Source organism: Ischnura elegans, chromosome 5 (assembly GCF_921293095.1).
Source record: "Ischnura elegans chromosome 5, ioIscEleg1.1, whole genome shotgun sequence".
Classification (NCBI taxonomy): Eukaryota; Metazoa; Arthropoda; class Insecta; order Odonata; family Coenagrionidae; genus Ischnura; species Ischnura elegans.
Genome location: NC_060250.1, coordinates 97327220 through 97351448, shown reverse-complemented (window position 1 = coordinate 97351448; position 24229 = coordinate 97327220). Strand labels below are relative to the sequence as shown.

General features: G+C 39.1%; 1 protein-coding gene across 5 annotated transcripts in view; it reads right to left on the bottom strand.

Moving 5' to 3' along the window:
* LOC124159309 (F-actin-monooxygenase MICAL3) overlaps positions 1-24229 on the bottom strand; it is a 241657-nt gene that overhangs the window by 123442 nt on the left and 93986 nt on the right. For all 5 annotated transcript variants that reach the window (XM_046535044.1, XM_046535049.1, XM_046535050.1 and 2 more), the window contains one exon: positions 10865-10994. The gene's annotated coding sequence lies outside the window, so the exon portion shown is untranslated. The remainder of the gene's footprint in view (positions 1-10864; positions 10995-24229) is intronic.

Genomic DNA, 24229 nt, shown 5'->3' with positions numbered 1-24229 from the left:
CTATATTTGCTTTGCATGAGACCACGAGTGTGCATGATTTCTGGTCACATGGATGGGCCTAGAACTATACAAAGGGAGCATAGTGACACACTCAGCAGATGGTAGACTTCCAAAACTCAACTATAGTTTCCAAAACGATAATAAATGGAGTTCAAGCCTTTAAATAAATACATCTAGATCAAAAATAAATTTCAAATAAGGAAGACACAATGGCCACGAGTCAGGCAAACCGACTGAATACTACGCTCAAACTTGGATCTTGACGCGATCTTCCAAAGAGTGAAGATGATTTCACGAGTCGGAGAAGTTTCATGAGTTTTTTTGTGTCATTTCCAATTCGGTTGCCAATATACACGGGCGTCGAGAAGAAAAAATAACCACAAAAATTTGGAATGTATTTCTAAAAAAAAACTTTTTAAGCATCTAGGATGGGATAGCGAGATACCAATAAATACGGAAATTTTTTTCATTTGATTGCCAATCGAACGAGAAAGATAAAAATACCCTAACCAGAGTTTGAAACTTGACCGGATTCACGAGAGAAAATAAAAAGAACGCACAGAAGAGCAGGGGGAAAAACGAACGGTAAAGCATTGTTAAAACATGTAATAAAGCGAGATGAGAAGTTACAAGCACTTACTTAAGATTTGGAGACGTTAATACATTTCGGACGTCATGGTGCTAGAGTTTAAGTAGGTAGAAAGTATAAACACCATTATCATCAACAACGGTTCTGAAATGGGCTCGTTCGTCAACTTTATTTTATTATCGATTGAGAAAGTAAAATATGCTGTGATTCTTTCCGGCGAATTATTTGCGTGAAGTTTTCCGAGTAGTTTCAAACTTATTCATTCACCTGAGCGAGTCGTCCATTGTAATGTTAGTGATATACAACGATTAGAATCTGAGAAATTCTCGATAAGTTTTCGCTCTGATTGTGAGCGTGTTTGGAAAAAAAGATATCTGTACTTTCCGTTACAGATTTTTCCATTTATTTATCCGTCGCCAACTTCTCGAACTATTCGCAGATAATACTTCAAAGATAATTTGATGACTTCACGACTCATGGCGATCCGTTCACCACTTCTCAGCTACGCCTTGGCCTTGTGCGTGTGCCTCGTGAGGTTCGCAATTATTTGCAATATCGTGAGGGCTTTTAACCCTCAGTGAAAGTTTCTCCTTGCACGGAAAAATTAAATATAACTCTAATGACATAAAAAAAACTCGTGACAAATAGACGGCAACTTTCGCGAATTCTTTTTTTGAAACTTGCGAGAGAATGGCTAAATGCGGATGATTTTTTTTCCGCTGTAACTTATCTTTCCCTTCCATCTACCGACTTCTTTTAATGAATGGTGATTTCTGATCTGAAGCGAACGAATCCATGGACCTGAAGCAGGCCTTTAAATATTTTTCCTATTAGTTTATTTTTACCTTATAGGCGATAAATGCAACTGAACCACAATTTGCATGGCTAACCTCTATCTTCTCTCATATTTCACCAAAATGCTATACAATTAACACTGGATTACTAACACTAACTCTGCGATTCTTGTGGTATACTTGTCCTACGATGATTGCCGTCATCAGTCCATCATGTCTCAAGATGAGGTCGATTAAATTGTTCCGTTTCCTTTATAGTTTTCAAGCAGGGTAATTACATGAACGAATGTAATGGATACAAAGCTGTGAACGAGAAAGAGACGGTACAGCTGTGAAAAAGAAAACGGTATTCTATGTTTTATAAAACCCTTCGGAAACTACAACACTAATGGAAGATAGGAATTAGGTGATTTTACCCGCCTGAGACCACAACAACGCACGCCCAAGGCTTTTTCCCAGATTCGGCCCACTTCCTGCATCAAAATAACGCAGCGACGAAGAATAAAAGTGCCACTCCCAAACAACAACTTCCTGGGATCGCCATCGCCGAAAAGATTTGCACCTCCGCGGGCGATTGTTATCCCTTGCGCGGGAAAAAGAACTACCATTTGGACGCATTATCCCCGTGCGAACAGCGTACGGGAGCATGGGAAGAAATCCGCGCCGTTTCATAATGCAATTTGGGAGCATTTACGATCCGCACCCACGCTCGTCCGATGACTGGCGCTCGTCCCATGAATATGAATGAAAAGGGAGGTGAACGAGAGCGAAGTCCTGGACACGCAACACGAGTCGCATGGAAGGCTCGATTTGGCCGATATTGAAAATTGATATCCGGACGCAATAATTCTTTCATATAATTAGAAGGCTTTTATGATAATTAAGATCCAGGCGACTACTATCGCCTTATGGGGCCAGATAAAACATTTAGGCACTTTATTGAGATATGATTACTAAGTTTAACTGACTCACGCGTGATACAGTGGAAGTTCGACATATTGAAATTAAAGGCAGTTGCACTTTTCCACATTTATGTAATTCGTACTCGGAAAACGCATGAGACTAGAAATCGTGCACACACGTGGTCTCATGCAATGCAAATTTAGACATGATCACCATCTGCGGACTCATTCCTATCTACCGTGAACACTGGGGTTTCCTTTGGTAGACTATTCCTTGAGATAATGTAGGAAATCGGTGGCTCCTTGTGAGCCCGATAAAATGTCTCTTGATAAAGTATCGCGACAAATGGTATTATGTCCAATGATACATCGTGATATTTCATCGGGTAGTGATTTTTATAGGATGAAAATTTAATCGAGATAGTATTACCGCACGCGATACTTCCATTTTTGACATCGGGCTTATTTTTACAATTTTTATCGTGGTATTTTATGATGCTCAGACACATCGCCCAGGCTTATGGGCGGCTGCCGGGGACGACTCTCTCTCGACCCATTGGGGCAAAGGCCCATTCCCTCCCTCGTATTCCTATGGGCGCATAAGCTGCAGTGGAATTGTGTGAGACACTCCCTAGCGCACATCCTCACTCGTCTCCCGGCCTGGGAGTGAAACACAATGGCTACGGCGCCGGGAAGGCGACGGGAAATCACGGTGACCGCCCGTAACCCTAGACTCGGGAACGGCGGAATGACCTTCTGGGTAAATAAAGACAAAAAGCCATTATCGTATGTATTATGTTCTCGGACGAACGTAGCGAAAAGGGGGTTAGGAGGGAAGAAAAAACAGCTTTTAATTTTACAATTTTTTCCCTACTTCCTCTCTCATAGTACAAGTAGCTTACGGTATAAGGTTTCTCTGGAAAAATATTTAACCTACAATTACTCCACGTATCGTTCACATGCCATTCTCTGTTTAGCAGCAGAATGAACAAAAACACCTGGTAAAAGATAAGAAAATAGTTATCCGAGCAAACCTGACATGATTTAACTTTTGGGTAGAGGAGGCAGGTTTTGCTCTTTCCACACCCGCAATCTTTTGCCACACAATCAGGAGCCTAGGCCGCAGCCATAAACAATATTCGGTGGGGGATTCATTTGGAGGGGGGTAAATTTCGAAGGGGTAGTTTACCCGCTAAAATATCTCAATGACAACTTTTGTAGGGTATGAAAAGGAAGAAACTAAATAAAATACCAGATATTTTCAAACAGAACGAAAAGAAAGAAAAAAAATCAGAACTCGAACTAACAGTCTCTTTCTATAGAAATTCGACATATTATGCCTAAGAAGCCAAAAAAAAGAATTGGTTACACTGGGTGGAGCATTCACAAGTAGGTATTGGGTACATATCTTTTAGCTTGATCAAGTTAAACAAAAATTCAAATTAAAACGCGCATTTCGTATATTCCTCTTTCAAAGATTATGTCTGTGCTTCACCAGGAAATAAATACAGCAGAGGGTAGCACAACCAAAAAATTTTTAAGGTCTATCGATGAAAAATAACTACACGCAAGAGAAAAGAATGCGGACTCAAAGGGTTAATTAGTTTGGTGAGATGGGAAAAATAAGGAGGCCTCTTGGTAATAGTGAAAATACATAAAATACTGTTTTGCGGACGGAAGTGAAAGGATGTTGGGGTGAGGGCAGGAACAAAAGAAAGGCGATGCCTTGAGAAAAAAGGTGGTTCGTCCACGGGCTCACGAAATTCCCCGAGGGAAATGAGGAAGCACCGAGCCGTCGGAGCACTTGCGTAATTCAGCGATTTCAAAAACAGTGACTCCAGGTTTCCATTTCCCAAATTACAGATACCTCGAATTCCGCGCCTAAATGATCCACGCGCACCGTATGCACTGAGGCTATTATTCAAAATCTAAACCTGGTGGACGTATCGATTACCTGCAGCGGATTCACACTGCGGTGCAAAACACGCAGATAAGGCCGGATTCACCCACAGCAACTCAAATGGATACATATCCATTGAAAGAAAGTAACAAGCCGAGAATAATTATAAATAAAAAATACAATTAATATAATATTAAAATAAAATTAATTGGATTTTTATTTATTAAAATTAAAGGGGCGAATTCCCCTGTAATTAATGGTTTACCCTGTATCTAACATAGTAATAGGCGATGGTTACCTGTACACACCATACCAGCTTCACCAAAAGATATGAGAGAATCAAATGAAGCACGCTACACCCATTTAAAGTTGGGTACTTTATAATATGAAAAAACTCGATTTTGGGGAAGAAAATTACTTGGACAGCATTTGAATGCAGTTTTTTTGCTCAAGATGATTATTATTGACAATGGGATCACGCCTAATTATATTTGTGACGTTGCAATGAAGAGGACATATCAATGCTCCAGGAGGAAACAGAACAGTTTAAAATCAACATTTCCGTGATTAAACCCAACGGCGAACGATAGAATTAACACGAGAAAAGGATAAAAAGTTGAGGTGATTGAGGAATATAAAATGCGATAGGGAAATTTCACGCATACAGTTTTCAGCAAATAAAAGAAAAGATTTACATAGATTTAGATAGAATGCAAACTAAGGTGATGAATACTGCTATGATTGAGGATACACGTAGCCTAATGATTGATAGAAAATGTTGAAAAAAGATATTAAAACACAAGGCAAGTGTAAAAATGAGTACGGAGAAATAATTTCAACATAAATTATATTACATGCATGTAAAATAACAAAAGACAAAATTATGCAGGTAAGCCATGTTATGTCGAAGCCTAATTGATTTTAGATGCGTAAAAACGAATATGAAATTAAATTTATCATTAATTCAATATGTAAGGCCTCGGTGGCGGAGGGGTTAAGTCCTCGCCTGCCAAACCATAGGTCGTGGGTTCGAATCCCGCCTGGGTAGGTGATCCCTATCCAGGGCATGGATGTTTGTGTTGTGCTTTGTTAATATTGGAAACCCTCGTTGTAAAAGGCCGTTATGTGCTGTTTACGGGAAATAAATAAGTAAGTAGATACATTCTTCGAGATAAAAATCAACCTCCAAACCTCAAATGCGGAATGGACACACTTATTTTACAGAAATTAATTTTGAATATGCAGTTTAATTACCCAAGAAATAAATCTCCTTTCCTTATTTAAATTTACTTTACGGGTTCATTACTAACGAAAAGTTTAAATTACCCAAATCCAATAAATTATTCCGATCGAAATAAAATTTTATAGTGAAAGTTTGGAGTGCCGAGAATAACAGGATGTAACATAATCTTTTAAATTTGCCAACACGACAATTCTGATTCAAATTCCTAAAAGTATCTAATTAAATGTTTTTGTTTAAAATTAAAGGAGCGAATTATTCAGTACTACATGGCTTACCTTACATCAAAAATTTATTAATACGCGATGGTTGCTTGTATACACCATACCAGCTTCGCCAACAGATGTGAGAAAATAAAAGGAAGCACAAAATAATTCAACGCCAGTGGATTTAATTTTAATGATTGATAAAATACATGATGATAAATAAATCCCAATGAAATTACAATAACGGGGATAATATACGGTGGTAACCTAATGTACACTCATTCGTGCATAAACAACAGGATTTGAATGAATGCATAAGAGGCGTAACAGAAGCCTTTCAATACCACTGGATATTGCGTCAGAGAAAAGGAGCTAAATGGATCGAACGAATGCATAAAATTAGCTTCCTGCACATCAAAATGCAAAACTATAATTGCACCTCGTCTAGCATCTAACAATGCATGGGCATATACTGTACATAAAACTTCAGCGGTTCAGCCCCACCCATTCCATGTTGGACGCAACGCCATCCGGTCGACTAGCGGAGGGCGCACCTGCATTACGCGCCTCAGAGGCGGAGGTCGCCGCGAAGTCCGCACGACACACCCGCGATCACGCAATGGCAAAAAGAAAACGCACACAAGAGGCGGTTACGGCTCGACTTGACCTTCATCTATGGTCAACGCCCCAGACCACCGATCCAAATTTGACGGCCAATTTTACGATATGCGTGTGCTCCATGCAAAACGTGAATAATATCTGAATACGGCTGTTCCAACGAGAGCTAGATGGCTATAAAAACACCAAACAAATGCGAGCGACCTCTGCCTTTCGGTGAAGTGAAAAAATAAAAATATGTTTGCACTCCATTTAGGTGTTTTTCCACCCCCATCATATCACATTATTAAGAACGAGAAATTGGTGTCCATAACACTTGAAAAATACGTTAAGTTAGACATTGGGTCAACCAGGGATGATTAAAGAGTATGTTCCTTCAAAAAATTTACACGAAAACGAATCAGCATAACCGGATCGGATGAATCAGATTATTTTACCTTTTTGACACTAATGAATTCTTTATCCGAGGAAAAGGAAAAAAGTCATTCTTTCGGGATGAGAGAGTGCAAAGTTGACAAAATAGGTAAATGCGGTCAACGCCAGCCAGGGCATGGACGGGATTCCGCGTGGGGACGAACGCTAGCGGAAATAAAGGGTTAATCGGGTGAGTGGGGAAACGAGTGGTGGGTATCAAAATATCGATTCCGGAGGAAAAGGAGGCCTTGACGGAAATATTGACAGCGAGCCTCCTTTATCGACCCTTCTCCGACAAAGACTACGCCGGCTTATCTAAATTACATCTTGCACCACGAGAACCGTGAAACTGACGCTGCTTAACCTGAGAAAAGGGGAAAACACTGAGCGTTCTAAGGGTTTTTACCATGACTGTTTCTCACGGAATGATAGTGTATTGACTCTTTCGCCTTGAACAAATTCGTCTTGAACTCCATGCTTGATGTTGAGTTTTCAGTTGAAACAAACGATTCTCGAACATTAAAATTTCACAATAATGTATGGCTAGCGAAAAATAATTGATATATTTACAAGAAATTAATTTTTCTTTAAAATGACTATCAAGGTGTATAACATGAAGGTGTGAATGAATAATGTATACAAAAGAAATCGTAGAACGAACTTATGACATGATTTTATAGTGAAAGACAAATATTATGCTGAGCACGAGTGATTACGTATTAATTATAACACGGCAAAGAATTCGAACCAAACATGAAATTATCTCGAGTGAAATTTTAAAATTTCTTACTTAAAGAATACATTTTAGTAAGCGCATATTGAAAACCATTTATTAGTAAAAATTGTGACGAATAATGAACGTATAAGAGCAATGACAAACATTATTCGAATTCAATGAAGAACAGATGCAGAAAATACAGAAGGAAGGAAACCGTCTCATGTCAGTAACTCATTTCTTTGAAAAATTTTCCGGCTAAAGCCGCATCGAAGAAGGCACAGCTGTTTCAGCGCCGGATTTGTTTGGCAATATTTAGTTTTGAGAGATAATGAAAGCTTTCGCTATCCCATTCCTATGTAAGAAAACTCTCATTATGTTATAAAAATGTATATCATCTCAAACGATTATTACGTAAAAAGAAAAATATTGAAAAACATTGATCGTCTTAGCAAGAGAGAAAATGGCGACGACGATAAAACTGGTCCATTCACTAGGTCGGTCGATAACAGCTCGAGAACATGCAAGGGATTCAAAGTAGGCGAGGATAAACTCGAGGTGTCCGGATAACACGGTTTCACTATATCAATTAATACCTCGGTAACTCTAGGCGCTCATACTTGCAATTACTAACAAAAGAGAATGTTACATAAATATTAGTTTCCAAACTGGGAACTCAACCTTGAGATTTAATCTCGACAGAAAGTTCCCTTCCGCATTCTGTCCACGTATTTATGGGCTCGATGGCAATCGCGGAAGCTGAAGCTATGAAATATGGCAAGACGGAAAATCAAGGCGTTACGCCAAGAAAATATATCTCCAGGGACAATAACTCGATTCATTCTCTTCACTTCTGAATGAATAGAGAATGCTCACCAACAACGAAAAGCTTTGCTTGGGGAGTGAGGAAAGTGACCCGTAGCTCACATCATTTTCGCCATCGGTGAGTAGGTGGCCAAAAGTATTTTAGCCAATATTTTAATAGAAAGGAGTGGATAAATAATGAGAGATGGCGTGAACCATCTTCCTAATGCACCAAACGAAGGGAATAATTGAAACGCGTATCATCAGGCGTAATGATCACTGCCTTTGAGGTATTCTGATCAACACCAAACGGTACGGTGAAAACCTTCAGTTAAAATCCGAGACCGAAAACTACTGCCTCCAAACGGATTGATTTTTACCGGGTGGCTGCGACGCACGACCACCAGTTCCAGTCCAAACCACCACCGATGAGAGACAAATAACACATTGATCTTCGACGAAAATCCCCACCGATGAATCTTGCGGACCCGTCACACTACAACACCAATTATCGCGATGGAATAAAAAGGCCCACCCACACGCAAACACACGCGCGCGCACTCGATGGCGCTGTGAATCGAAGTTTCCAAGCCTCGGGGGCGGCGGGGAGCGCGTTTGCATTAATTAATCAGGGCGGGGAGAATGCACGCCCAAGAGCGCTCCTCTTGTTATATATATTTTTTTTTTATTTAAAAGAAAGGGCCCATCATCACGCCGCCCTAGAGGACGAGGGGGGAAAAGGCTTCGCCCTCCTTCGGCTAGGTTTCGGGTCGATGCGACCGAGGGGGGGAGGGAATGTAGGCGTGCAGATGGTGCGGCAGTGGCTGCGGGAGAGAGAGGGAAGAGGAGCGAGAACCAGCGACGGGGTAGAGGCAACAGTATGATGATTTTAAATTGGCACACATAAGAGACGGTGCGACGCAGTGTAACAAAAGGCGTTGGGGCGCCACTGGCTTCAAGATTTAAATGCGAGGGTGAATGCGTCAATACATAAAGGTCAAGAAAAAAAAGCTAAAGTGTATCCCGCGAAGATTCCAGAGGGTTCATAAAATGAAGAAAACTGATTGTATATTAGGGGGTTAGAAGTCATAGGGTACAATTGGTTTTATTTCGAAACAGGTACAGAAATATATAGAAGAAATATGCTGAAATTTGGCAGCCAAAGGGTAAGAGTGAGTTTCTGTTCTGTGTTGCCATCGAGTGGAAAATGAAACGCACTACTAAATATCTAATTGATCTCGTTTCTTCTGTTTACCTAATTTCTGTATTTAACTATGTTTATAAAAATTAATCACTTGCACCCCTTAGCTTCTCACCCCCTCATACGTACGAGGCTATATTCGATTAGGCTATATTAGGCTTTCAAATAAAAATCTCTCGGTATGCGTATTGTGTATGAAAAAAAAAAAACGAAAGTCTTCTTTGAGTCATTCTTTATAAGTGTAAATAAACGTACTTTATAAGTACTAGCTATATTATAGACTATAAGTACTCGCACTAAATTCGCAACACAAAGGTATCGATATGCTGTGCAGAGTCGTATCACTTTTAAATGGTATTTTTCTAACTATCTACGTAAGATTTACAAGGCCGACGTTTCGTGTCTAATTAGTCCTAATGAGGCTTCGAGAAGAGGAGACGAAACATCACCATTTTAAATCTTGACGCGAGGTCGAAAAATGAGAATTGCTCGAAAAGCATGTATCGTGAAACTGTATCCAAGTCTTTCATGAGGCAATATGAAATAAATAAAAAAAACTTGTTTCATGCGTGTTCACAATTTTCTGCAGGCGATGTTCCTTCGTAGCGCCTCAGATATTTATTTTGATAATAGGCATGTAATAGATAAATGCTAAAATCGCAAAATTGATAAGTAGATAAACATCACATGTATATTTATGTGTATGTTAATAAATTTTGCGAATAAATAAGGAATTTTTATACCGACCTGTTTACCTTTTTAATAGAAAATCTCGTTCGCCGAGGCAAATTTGGCTGTTCAACAGGTGGGGTAGCAAAACAATATCTCTGTTTTCCCCCCAAAACTAGAACGACGAGAAATTTATGCCAACCACAGCAACCTATGAATTTACACTCCCAGGATTTTAATTCCGTAGAATAGCAGTTGACCTTAATAACCGGAACACGCTTGAAGAATTATAAGTCATACAGGGGCCTTCCAAAAACAAGGTACAATTTCTTTAAATAAAAGATCGAAATATGCTCCGAATATGTCCTCCATACTATGATTAATTTCCTCGATATAGGCCGTAATAATCTCACTCGCGAGATTATGTCTTACTAATGAAATTAAGTAAAATACCGATCACTTTTAAACATGAGTACTTTCCCGTAGAACTCTACTTCGTGAAGCAATCGTATTTAAAACGATTAGTTCCTCTTTTACCATAACATTTTCGAATGACAGAATAAAAAAATCCCCAAGCGAAGTATAGTCCTCTCAGATTGGATTCGATCCCGTGACGCACGGATCAGTAAAAGAGGACATAATACCCGCCACCAGCGAGGCCGGCCGTTGGGTCGAGTGACAAGATACGTCGAAACAATAAAGGCGGGAGTTCATCGGACAAACTTTCTGCCTGAAGCAAAAGGCCATGTGGACGCATACACGAGTGTGGAGTGCCAACCTTGACCTCCAATCGCGAGCGCGGACTGACTGACCTCTGAGCGAGACTCTCCCCGGCCGCTGGGTGTGTCATGCTGCCCCCTCCTCGCCCCCTTCATGAGGCGGGTCCTCCTGTTCCCTCGGGGGAGGAGGGAAGTGGTGCCCGACAGTTCTCTCTCTCTCTATCTGAAAAGAAAATAAAAAAAGTCTCAAGTTAAAACAAGCGAAGGGAACTATTTGAGAATCGACGGCACGCAAAGCAGTCCACAAATAAAGACTGAACGGAGAGTAAAACTTCAAATTTACATTGCACTCATTTTGTGCCTTCTACATTTTAGCAATTAAATTTAATACAAATTATAAAGCTAATAATGGAAATTTAACGACTCGATAAAATGATTACAAGATACTTTTATAAAGTTAATTCGGTTTAATTTAAAAATTCTTTTACTGCTGCTCCCATCTAGATAGTCACAAGACACAATAATTACTGTAATTTACATACGTTGCAAAGTGTTCATTAAAAACTGAATCAATAACGAATACAAAGAAATAATTTCAGGCGATATCTGAGAGCAATTGATAACCGATAAAAGCGGTTTAGGCAAATTGGCAAGCTCTGGGCTAGTGGTTTGGAAGATGAGACCCGAGAGTCATACTTCATATCATTTAGGTCTTTTCGTTCCAGAGAAAAGGCATAGTTTACACTATTTTTAGGATGAGAGATAATGATCATGATAACTCAAGGCATTAAGGAAACGATCACGGTCGATGGTATCAATGGATCTGCAACAAACCAGGTCCTAGATATATGTCAAAAAACATAAAAAGAACCACCAAAGAATGGCTCAATTCACCAAGAACATTTTCAGAAACTCGTCATGAGAGTATATTCTAATAATTCCCCACAACATTTCATTGGCAATGAATGACTTCCACAAAAAACATACTATTCTTGCCATTCCAAAAAAACCTTGCCATTATTACAAATATCACATATTCGTTTCACCCATCATAAAAGAAAAACCATTGCTAGTAATATAAGAGAAACAATTAAGTCAAATCTAAGAAAAAAAATTAACACAGAAAATTAAAACTCAATTTCAGGCCGAGTTTCACCTCAATTTATGGCGTTAAAATGGACAATAGATTAAAAGTAAAATGTCTAAAAAGCATGTATTCATTTTTTTTATATCTTACTTCAGAAAAAATTGAAGTAGGCTGAAAATTAAAAATACTTTGTAAAACGTTTGGATCACCACACCCCACAAAATACTGTTAACTTGGAAAGAGCAAGTAGTATGCAATAGCATATGAAATGATAGGATACGAGAGAAGGATTAACGCAAAAAGGCTTTTTTAAGTACTGAAAAATGCTTAATTGCTGATGTCTGCAGCATCAACGCCGGTAAAATTTCGCACAATTATTGACAAAATATTTTATCCAATGAGTCTTTATCTCTCAGCAACTTGTTGCTTCAAAACACCTAATAGTAGATACATTTCACGTCCACCGGCCTCCTCTGCGACGGAAGTTTCAATAAAAATCTAGATGACAATCAAATATATGCAGTTGCATGTTTTTCTGATACCATAAAAATGTAAAAAAAAATCAGAGAAGCACTAATGGAACGGAAGATAAGACAAATAAAAATCCTATTCCATCGACTGCTATTACTAATAATTACTCTCCTCTAAACCACAACTAAAAGGAGCCCTACCTTTCCCTGAATGCCCTTCAGGACATTGAAGCTAAAATTACATTAAATCCATTCAAGTTTCATTGATCAAAGACCTTAAAAATATAATTAATACGGAAAAATAAATTAAACTTCACGATAATATTTCTGGACCATGAATGCCACATCGAAATTTGTACAGACCTTAAAGTTGTGCGACCCGATATTTTAATTCCCGTTCGCGAATACCCTCTATCCCATACAACTTCCAATAAGGAAATGAGTCCCAGGAAACGACTTGACAAAACAGAAATCACATGACGAGGTATAAATATAAAAATTGGAGAGATGAGATTTTTCTTTCAAGCCGGTCCAACCGTGCGCACGCAGGCACACACAAGGAATACGTGGAATGGAATCCATTAAATGCGCCGACCTCTTCCAACTTACGTACGTGAGAGGACAGAAAAAAAGGTAAACAGGAAATGGCAATTCCTTAAATGGGAAAACGAGATGCAGGAATTAAGTCGCTTCTTCCATCTTTCGAACCGCTCCGCATCCGACAAGACTTGTTCAAAGGAAACTTAACAGACGAAACGAAAGGAATGAAGGAAAAAAATGAAGATAGAATTGGCGTTTGGCGACGGTAACTCCCTTTGGAGACGAAGAAGTATAAGAACGTTGGCTACAGACAAGGAAGGAGCGGCCTCCCCTCTCAATGTCCCCATATATGGAATTGCGACCTCGACGAAAGTCTTCGAGGAAACAACATTAGCAGAGAGCAAAGGGTAGGCTAGCGAGAGACGGAGAGAGAGAAGGGGAGAAAAACGCAGTAAGGAATACAGGCTGGATTCAAGGTGAGGGAGGGAGTCAACCGCAAAGCTGCGAGTGATGCAGGGTAGGTTGGAGGTTCTCCAGTTGGTTGGTGGTTCAGTTTTCCTGCATACCACTTCGTGCATCGCTCGGCGGCAAATGGAACATAAAAACACTTGCTAATACTTTATGAAGGACGTCAATTAGGAAGGCCATGGAAAGTAAAAAATGTTTTTGAGAAGGATCAGCTAAAAATGCTCGCAATACAGAGAACGAATTTCGAGCCCTTACAATTTTATAGCTGTGAGTATGCCTTTTCGGGATATTATTTAAGTGGCCATTTTTAATGTGAATGACATTGGGAATTTGATGAGGATAATTTTCTTTTACAATTGAAAAACTATGAACACGCAGGTTATTAAACACAATAAGGAAGGAACGATATTGATGAATGCATGGGAATGATTAATTAGTTTTAAGACAGGTTACCCCGATACAGAGCATATATTTTAGAGATTCACCAACAAGACACTATCTAGAAAAGCATCCCCACCAAAATAAGAAATAATATAAGTATATATTTAATTCTTTCGCGAAATTAATATTAAAATAAACATATATTCTAAAATTTTCAGTTCAATATTATTAAATGCATTTACAATGAAATGCTCCAATCTTTCACTAACCACCAAGAATATAATATAATATAATAACACCAAGAACTTAATATGGTCTAGAATGACAGTTCATCTAAGAGCTAGGAAGTACAATTCTGTATTTTGTACATCATAAAAATGACTACCTTCATTAGTGAGAAATCGAAATGTGTGAATGGAAACACTCGGTATTTTAATGGAGAAAAAGGCACTTGTGTGGAAAATTCTGAAAAGAAAATATACACCCATCCAAAAAAGCTAAATGCAAAAATTAGTATTTGAATTGTAAAGAAGTTTTAGCGCCACTTCAGTAATTAATAATAAAGCGTAAAAATTACAGTTTCTATAGAATGTGAGTTTCTAAATAATTTCTATCGCTTAAATAAACTTTCCGAACTGCTTTTTTCTTACATCTTATGGTTGTGAGAAAAGTTATTATAGGTTCGCATTTAAATTTGATAGTAACAGCACTCAAAACCAAAGAATAAACATCATTTTCAATATTCAGAGCTGTGGGAGAACCTTTTTCAGCTGTTACGTTGATTAAGCAGACTCAGTAACTCAAGCTCGAAAATTAGATCGTGAACTAATTCCATAAAAAGAAGCTATATTTCTCCAGGCTCCGAGGATAATAAAATAGAATATAGATGTGGGACGGATGCAAAAAGTAAAATTAATCGTGTTCGCTACGACTAAGGAGCAGACAAGAGAAAATTAATCCACAAGAACGCCTAACTTCATTTCCGGTAGAGTTCAGATAAGATCAGGCGACTCGATTTATACGTAATTTCTGTGACAGAATCGTACGGATAAAACTAAACTCAAGGTTGGGAATATGGAATCAATGAAACATGAACTTAGATGACAAAAATACACATGTATGTTTTAAGAGATAATTGCGCAGTGTTAATTAATAAAAATAGTAAATGACTTCATTTCCATTATAAGATTAGGAACGATTATTGAATGCACCTTGAACGTGATACAAAAGCCACTCACTCATATAATAAGGTTTCTCTATAAGCAATACTGATTAGAAGCTCTAACACCGTCCTATTGAATAATATTTAATAAAACAAAAGGAAGCCTTAATAAAGGACCAATAGAGCCTTGAAGGACAATAAAAAGCCACATTTTCACCCAAGTTCATTAAGTTTCCATAATTAATACGAGTTTTGGATGAGTGCTAATACGTAGCTCTTTTCATAACAGACATTAGTGTTGACAGGCGCAAAACATAAAGAAAACATTCAAACACAGTCACTCAGATAGAAAATACTATATCTCTATATGACGGAACGGAAACACATCTGAAGAGATTAGACAATATTTAATCCACTAGTGAAAAAGTTCTACAGTAATCTCTGCGTCTTTGCACTTACTGATAATCTAACAATGAGTATTCTGTAACGAACTGTACCTCAAGAAGTTATGTAGCGTATCTCTTTAAATTTCGTTAGTGACGCATGTTTGGCAATCAAGAGTACTCACAAGTCATTGGGAAATACGGAGGGTGTAAAAAAATGGAGAGAGAGGGGCAGAAAAAAATACTAATGCGCATTCTATAGGAGGGCCTAATTCTCCGAACCCTGAATGCCATGCAAGGACACAAACACACGGATATTGATCTACGAAACACGAACCTCACTGGGGAGCGGAACGGAGAGGGGCCTTAGAAGCAATTGCCGTCGACTGCCAAGGGCAAATTTTATTGCCCTCGCAGAAACGTCCACGAATAACACACACCGAGCTTTTGCTCAAAATTGGAAGTTCAATATCGATCTTCGTTTTTTTCCCCTCAGTTCTTATGAGTCAACCACATTGAAGGCGCCGCCTAGGCTACGCAATAATGGCAGAAAATTCCCATCCTGTTTCATTTTCCTCATTTATGCCACCTGCCCGCTTTCCTCCCTCTTTAGTTTTTGCTCGTGGATGGGACTTTTCCATTACCCCTAGCCATTATGAAAAGCAAACATTACCCTTTGAGACAAGGAAGGAAATAAACGCACGGAGACACAGACGACCCATTTCTTAAGCAAATGCACTTCCGACGTAATGGAATCCAACGTCTGCTCCGAAGTAAACGCGAGCTGCCGCTATCAAAAAAAGAAAACCACTACGCACCCTTCCAGACTTTGTCCGTGTGAACCAAAACTCAGGTCTTGAATTGCGATATCAGGCGAGGATGTCTCAGGATTTGAAATTTAATTATGTAAGCAAGAGATCTAGAATGAAAATACTAGCTCATCTCCACGGCTTTACAAGAAAGTCACCTAGTGGAGGTATCATATTTCATAAATGCTTAATTGAACAGAGAAAATGTATTTTACGCTATTCACACGGTTGAAGATATTTAAATGTACATATATTTTCCTATGGGAACGAAAGTATGGGTAGCTCAATAAAAATAAGATTTTTGCACGGCAATCTTCTCAAGATTTCCTACATGCTCCACAGTGATTTAGAAAGTTCCAGATGATGCTTCGCCACAATCATGATAATGCGCTGATTTTAATTTACTTTTTTAAGTGAATTTACTTTGAGTCACAAATTTCGAAAACCAAGCAAAAAATAAATTTATCTTATTCAACTTTCCATTCAACATAATTATTTACTAAATAGTAGGGATTTACTAAGCGAGCGGGTGGTTGTGTGTTGTATCAGTGATTAAGCCCTTGGTAGATAGTGAGAAAAAGCAAGGTGTCGACATAACGTCATTTCTTAAAACCGAAACTCACATCAAGGGCACGTAAATAAATGAACGCAAAAATTACCGTATGAGTAAGTAACTAACTTCTCAGAGGTGATTTTACCCCCGGGAGACAATTTTTAGCTAAATTCGGCAACAAAACGGTATATTATACGCATTGAAAATACAAGTTGGGGCATGAGACTGTAGACATAATACTTATTTGACAAGTAACCGACCAAATATCCCATCCTTCATCCATTGAAGACCATTCTGAAAAATAAGTGACGATACCTTCATTTCTTTCCAATGCACAAATGATGGAGCCAAGAGCGCAACACATAAACTAGAAAACATGAGAGAGAACGTGAGATTTACGACTGCTTACGATTTTCAGCGGGAGAGAATCCCCCTCAAAGAAGATATCTCACGCTGATCAAATTAATCAGGCGAACGAACATTTTGATGTTCATAAAAAAAAGCCGGAATCAACCCAAGGCACAGTTGGATACGAAATAAGTCCTCTCTGGGAACTTTCCGGGTAGGTACTCAGTGTGCAGGGAGTACTGAACGGCAAACGGATTGAAATCAATGGATGGAAAGGATATAGATGGGGTGAGAGGGTAGGATTACATCGTAACAAAGAAGACAGAGGGAGAACATAGGAAGAGAATATAAAAGAGGCAAATGGGAGGGGGCAAAGAGATTGAGTGGGTAGGGCGAAAAGCGCCTTTCACGTCGTTTATGGCCCTGCGGCCTCCGCCGCGACGCCTCGACTTCAATGTTTTTTTTTGCTTTTGACAAAGAAAAGAGAAAATAACAGTATCCTCCATGGCGCCGTCGCCGGAAGAGAAATACATATAAGCCGTTGAGCAAGAGAGAGACGCAGTGCCACATCGCGTTTCATGCATGCATAAACTAGATAAATGCCCACCGTGCAATGAAATAATTGTCAATTGCATTTTACTCGTCAAAATATTGCTGTTTTTACTTCTAATTAGCTGTTAAAAATCATGCACATACACAGAGATTTTTCTACGAATGAAAATGTATACTGCAAATCAAACCGGGTTCGGCATAAGAAAGTTTCTTTCTTTTGAAATTCTTTGATACGGTCAATTTATGCCGTAAAAAGTTCAAAAGGATAAATCTAAGAATGAAATAAAGACTGCGACTCCACTAGAGGGTTGTAAGGGTAATAGGGAATAATATCTATAATTTGCTCTTTTCTAAATCAACCGTCAACGGAAAACTAATGAGATTTAGCTCTAGTAATTAAACGTCTTTATCATCACCACCTATCACTTCCGATAATCTAAGGCTTGAAAGATCGCAGCTAGTAATATAATAATTGTCTGGACACTTGATACAATCTCCATCTGTTTCTATTAATAGCTATATATCTGCGAAGTACATTGATATACAGAGGAGGATGTGAAGGTGGATTCTGAACTGGTGATAAATTTTCCATTGAGGTCATAATGTCGATCCGAAGATGGAAGTGATGACCACTCGCAAGATGACCTCTATTAATATATTGTCCTAAAAACAACGTCTGCCAGTGCAATAACTAATTTAGCAATACTTAATCGAATCGGAGAGGATAGTGGGAAATAGCGAACTACTAGTCAATCTAGAACTTGACATTTTCGAAACCATGCGCAAAATTACCAAAAACCACTGCTTGATAAAAGCTCTTTTCTCTCATTAATTCAAAACTTATACAGCTCAAACTAATCCTTATCAAGAATCCAAAATGACAGGAAATAAGCTGGCAAAACATTTTTTCCCCTTAGTAAAAACAGCACTTCTTCATACCAATTCATTCTAGCATAATTTTCGCATTATAAATCACAAATAACGCATCACGTAACGATAAATGGGCAGAATAAAAATTGATTGATTATATAAATACGAAGATTGCGTTCCCATACATAGTACGAAAGAGGTCAACTTTCCCCAAAAACTATTCAATAAATTACTGGCCTCCGGCTACCCTCAATAATATCTCAAAAACTCTCGCGCAAATAATCTTTTTCCTCAATTTTTCCGCCAACTTGATATTTAATGCCCGCCGAATAATTTCGTAAAACCTAATCTTCTCTTCACCAGAATGATGATTCGAAGTGCATTAACCCACATTAACATGTCACCAGGCCCTCGCAACTTAGCTATATCTGAGGGGTATCCATGATAAATTTCTTGAAATATAGGGAAAACACTTATACTACTCAATTCCGTAGTAACCCTTAGGGCTAGAGATATATTTACCAGACATTTAGCTCTCAATAAAGCATCTACAAAACAATCTGGTTTGCCAATTTTGAGGCTAACTTGATTTAATGACCGACAAATAATTTCATACGACTTAATCCTCCCTTCACCAGACAGATGAGTCAGAGTGAATTAACCCACGACATATATCTTCGACAGCGTGCCCTCGGAACGGATTAATTTAAGGGGTATCCATGATACATTTCATGAAATATCGGGAAAATGCTTGTATTTCGCAATTCCGTTGTAACCATTAGGGCTAGAAATATAATAATCAGACATTTACCACTATAAAGTGGTAAAACATCTAGCAAACAATCTGATTTCCCAATTCTGAGGCCACCGTGTGGTTCAGACGCTCACCGACAAATCTCGCCATACCGCATGATTCCCTTATCCTCCTCCCACTCCACTACGAGTCGATACACACATCTCCCCTTTAACGCTCTCAGACGCGCCGCTTCCCGACGACGACGACGCAGAGAGATGGAGTTCGGAGGTTGTCGTCCCCGGGGCGGGACTCTGGATGCAAGAGGGGCAGGAAGAGAGAGAGAGAGGGGGTTGGGCGGGCGTATTCGGGAAAAGATTTCGGCCCGGAAGGAGTGGGATGAATTATGGAAGACTTGTGGGATAGATGCAGCTCCCTTCCGTCTCTTTCTCCACTGCCCAACGAAAGACCCGTCCTCGTATCCACCTCCAGCTTTCTCCGCCAGCATCCCGCATAAATTCCCTCCCACTCTGATTGATTCTAATCTACAGAGTTTTGGGTTTCATCGCGCGAAAATTGCGTGTACACCCCAGGTAAAAAGTGTAAGACAGATTTAGAGACCTTTGCCGTAAACAGGCCAAATTATCTCTATGGTCTCAGGATCAACTTCGTGGAAGTTTTTTATTAATTAATTAAATAAAAAAGTTTGCGTATTCCACCAAATTATTTTAAGGTAAAATGGTTGATAAAGGTAGAATAAATCCAAGGCAGCATTGAGACTTTGCAAAGAACATTTCTTTTCCTGATTAAGTAGGTCACGTAACCAAAACATCATGCCAATTATGAACTGACCTTGTTAATTATAAACTGACCTTGTTAATTATGAACTGAACTGACAAGCAGGGAATAAAGGATTATCGAGAGCTTTGATGCAGGAGAAATTTCAGACGAAGAAATTGTATCGCAGATTTCGAATAAAAGTTCAACACACATTTTTGAATATATAGATAATTAAAAATTGGAAAATACTAAACCTGAAAATTAAAACTTTGACCTCTCAATTGTATCATTCAATTTAATTACACCTTACCAACCTTACTTAAATGACCCGGCAGCTACGTCTCGTCGCGACGCGTCGCCTCCTTCGGCAACAAACCAACCATGTCATCTGCGCCGCATAACCAAGAATTTTTCTGCTAACATATGAGATTCGGTACGTTCCTTTTCGGAAAAATTAGAGTAGAAAAGAAAAGACGCAAAGAAGATAATACCCGATCAGTTATTATTTCTGATCGGCCTCAGGCAGTCACGGTAGGAAGAAAACCACATTAAGAAAGAAATCAAATTCCAGAAGATGATTGGGATCATCATCAGAGAAGAAGAGCTAATGACTGTAGCAGGAAGTATTCATCAACATTTTCGAATTGGAAAGTGAAGACAGCTGAAATTCTCGGAAGCAATGTGGGAGATTCATGCTTACCGTTTCATGGATACTAATTTTGAGAGTTTTCCGCTAATTAATGAGACAAGAAGTGAAAAGACCTGACGTCTATTTTAACCAAAAAAACTTAATTTATCAGTTTGAGTTGAACGCAATCAACTAGCTTCAAGGTAACATACTTTAGTCAACGAAAGCGCAAGAAATAGGATTAGTTAGAAACAAAGTTTATTAAAATGACAACTCTCGTCTGAGGTTTCCGCAATAATTTGCGAGTTGAATAAACCATTTCAATGAGTTAAGGCAACTGTGCAAAGACCAATATAATTTTAATGTAACATACAAACAAATACATTCATAACGATGCTGTCCAGAACGAAATACAGAGGAAAATAAGACGCAGAAATCTGAGATCGCTAACAATAGTATAACAAATTAAAGAAGGAATTAAAGGAAGCTCCGATTATATGATGCAACCAGCAAGCTGATGGCCAGTTCCCACGCCGATATCGAAGATATCGACGGAATGAAGGAAAAAATCTTCGCTTATAAGCAAACACAGTTTTGTCGAATGAAACTGCAAGGGTGATTCATTTCAACTGATAAGAGAAGCTCATCCTAACGCAACTTGAGACGAGACAGATAATAAATTCGCAGCAGAAGTAACAGGAAGCAAACCTAACGCTTATGCTTTTTCCCGATTCGGTAAAATCACAATCAGGCAACTCTTGCAAAATGATAATTCTTAAGTACAAGCACCTGATTTTAAGGTCGAATTGATTTCTTCGGATTTGGATGGCTAACAGTATGAAATAACATCCGATAATATATGATAAACCCATAAATAATAACTTGAAATAAATACTAGCCTCAGTAAAAGTGTGTCAATCTTTAAATTATCACGCCGCAAATATTAAAATATGATTAAATTTTCACTTATGGATTCCATCAAAGACAAAAAATGATCGAAATATAATTACAGCATTTTACGTAAGAAAACCATCTTTAAAAAGACATCCTCGTAAGTCCTGATACCATGAAAAGCCATGTAGGAATTTTTTGTGGGTGGCAGAATTTTAGTAGGAAGGAAAGGAATGGTATAATGTCCACCACCGTCGCGACACGGCATAGATATATGAAAGAAGCAGAAAATACGAAAAGCCCATTATCGGAGATATTTAAAATTTTAATGAATAGGAAAAAAACAAAGACATCTAGGCATTAAGTATTTGTGAATACATCCCCAAACTCGAGCGAGTAGTATTGGGAACGGGAAGGAAAAAATAAGGAAAATGAAACGAGGATTACACTGGATAAACTCCCTATCGCAATTCCAATGATATGATTCCTCCGTGGGCACGCGCTTTCGCATTAGCACATCGTACAAAGATTGTCAAAGAAAAGAGCCGAAGCCTCGTGATAAGAATACATGACGAAGGCAAGCTTCTTTTTCTGGTCTCTCTGTTTAGCGGGAGGGAAGAGGGAGGGAGGAATGCACGTGAAAGAACGCATCGAACGGGGAAAGATTGGGAGATAGGTACCCGAGAAAGGAGGCGTGGTAATCGAAGGAGAGGTGAGGGGAAATAGAGAAATGGAGGAATGGGGAGTGTAGGGGAAATATGCGGGAGCCAGCGATGGTGGCGCCAAAATGACACCGCCGCTCGAAATGGGAAAGTCCGCGCGATCGTAGGAAAATAGAAGGTAAAAAAAAGGGATGGGGATATTGAAGGAAAATATGGGAGAAAGAAAGGCTCCACCTGTAGTGGGATTTGCGGAATTGATTCTTGGGGCAACAACCTTTCGCAATTACATTATTTTGTGAGGTAATTGTGCCACGAAGTGCTCCAATATATACAGGCTTAGTAATGCAGATATTTATATTAGTGGATTCAGTTGTATTATATTTGACATGTAGTCTCCAGGAGCACGAGTACTACTACCTTTTTTCATTTGATCTGTTATTGATAAGCCTGCTTACAGCTTTAACTGAATTCATTTATTTATTCGTATTTATACAGTAGTTCGCCAAAAACTTGCGTATTTAGGCCACCATATCAATACCTACCACAGAGAGCGAAAATGCAGTCATATTGCACATTTTCACCACAGTCTTCACTTGTCACACTATACTCGTCACTATTTCCAATTATCGTGGCCAAAAGACTTCAGCTTTCGCTAAACCATGACCATGGTACAACAGTTCATTCACATGTGAGAGGAATAGAGTTACCTAAATCTTTCACGTACGTGAACACGACTGTGATAGCGACCCCGGCATTAATTCCTCCTTTTTGGCTACGAAGCTTTCACCTTCTAATGATGGTTGAGACTACGAGATAGAGAGAGCGAGCAAGGGGAAAATGAAGGAGGAAGGCGAAATGTCGGATGGAGAGAGAGAGAGGGGGAGTGGTGTGGGGGAAAGGTTTTGGTCCGGGAGAGATAGTGGGATGAGGCGTATTCGCGCGAGACCTGTGGCCCAACGAGCAGTCAAGGTGAGCAGGTCGGAATGGGCGAGAGTGAGAGAGAAACGAGTAAGGAGAGGAGGGAAAGGGGAAGGGGGGAGGATGCTTGAGGCACACGGCACCACGCGTCCGAGATCACAAGAGGATGGATGATGGACTACCGCCGGCTCAAGCCGTCTCTCCGAGCGGAGATGGAACGCTTGCAAGTAGATGTGACGCACCGAGCGACCTCAAAACGGTGGCGATGCTACTTCCGAGCCTTCGACCGTTTCCATTTGTGTCGTTGTGACAAGCAGACGATCTTACTGCAAGGTTGTATACCGGGCGAATGAGCGCGATCGCTTCAAGAATGATGAGAAATATTTTCCCAGGGACTTAGTCGCAGTCCTTCGAAATAAATAAGAAACAGTTAGGGCTTTTGGCATCAAAATGTCCCTTTCGAATTAAATTATCACGTGAAAAGAGATCATTATAATCATTATTTTAGAAAAGGATTTTTTACTCGACCCGAAGCAGAAAGCAGGCTTATCATTAACAGATAGCATTACAAAAAGGTAGGCGTACTCCTGGAGACTGAATCTCAAGTAAAACTGAATCCACACTTCGAAGAGAGTCTCTTGACTGTTGGCCAACACTCGAAACACAACAAACTCATCAAGAGTATTGCGGAAGTAGATGGTAAGTTGAGGAAAAGACACGCAGAGAAACCAAACAGGGCTAAGATAATTGCAAGCAGAAGACGTTCCATAGGGTTAGGAACCAAACTATGAATAGAGAAAATTAATGAGCCACAGGAGCCGATTTCACAAATGTTACATTAATGACTACCTATATCTAGCGGCGCAAAAGATATAAGGCGGTACTATTTCTTGTACATATCAGCAATTATAACGAAACAAAGAGCTAATTACAGTTTCTTCCTCCTTAATTTAGGGTAAGGAAAGTAAAGAAAGAAAAATTTATCGCTCTTTCCCTAGTAAACTCAATTTATTAACGGAGAAAACCGTGAAATAATTAAGTATATAATAAAATGAAAGCGGGTGGTTTCATAAAGAAACAAAGGGATGAAATTGAAAAAAGGATAGAGTGAAATATCTCTAGAAAAGGTAGTAAATTTGCACACAGAAAACTATGTATTCGACTTTTTTTAAGGGCGGTAAAATGACGGTAACTCTCTTCTACAACACTGTCAGGAATTTCCG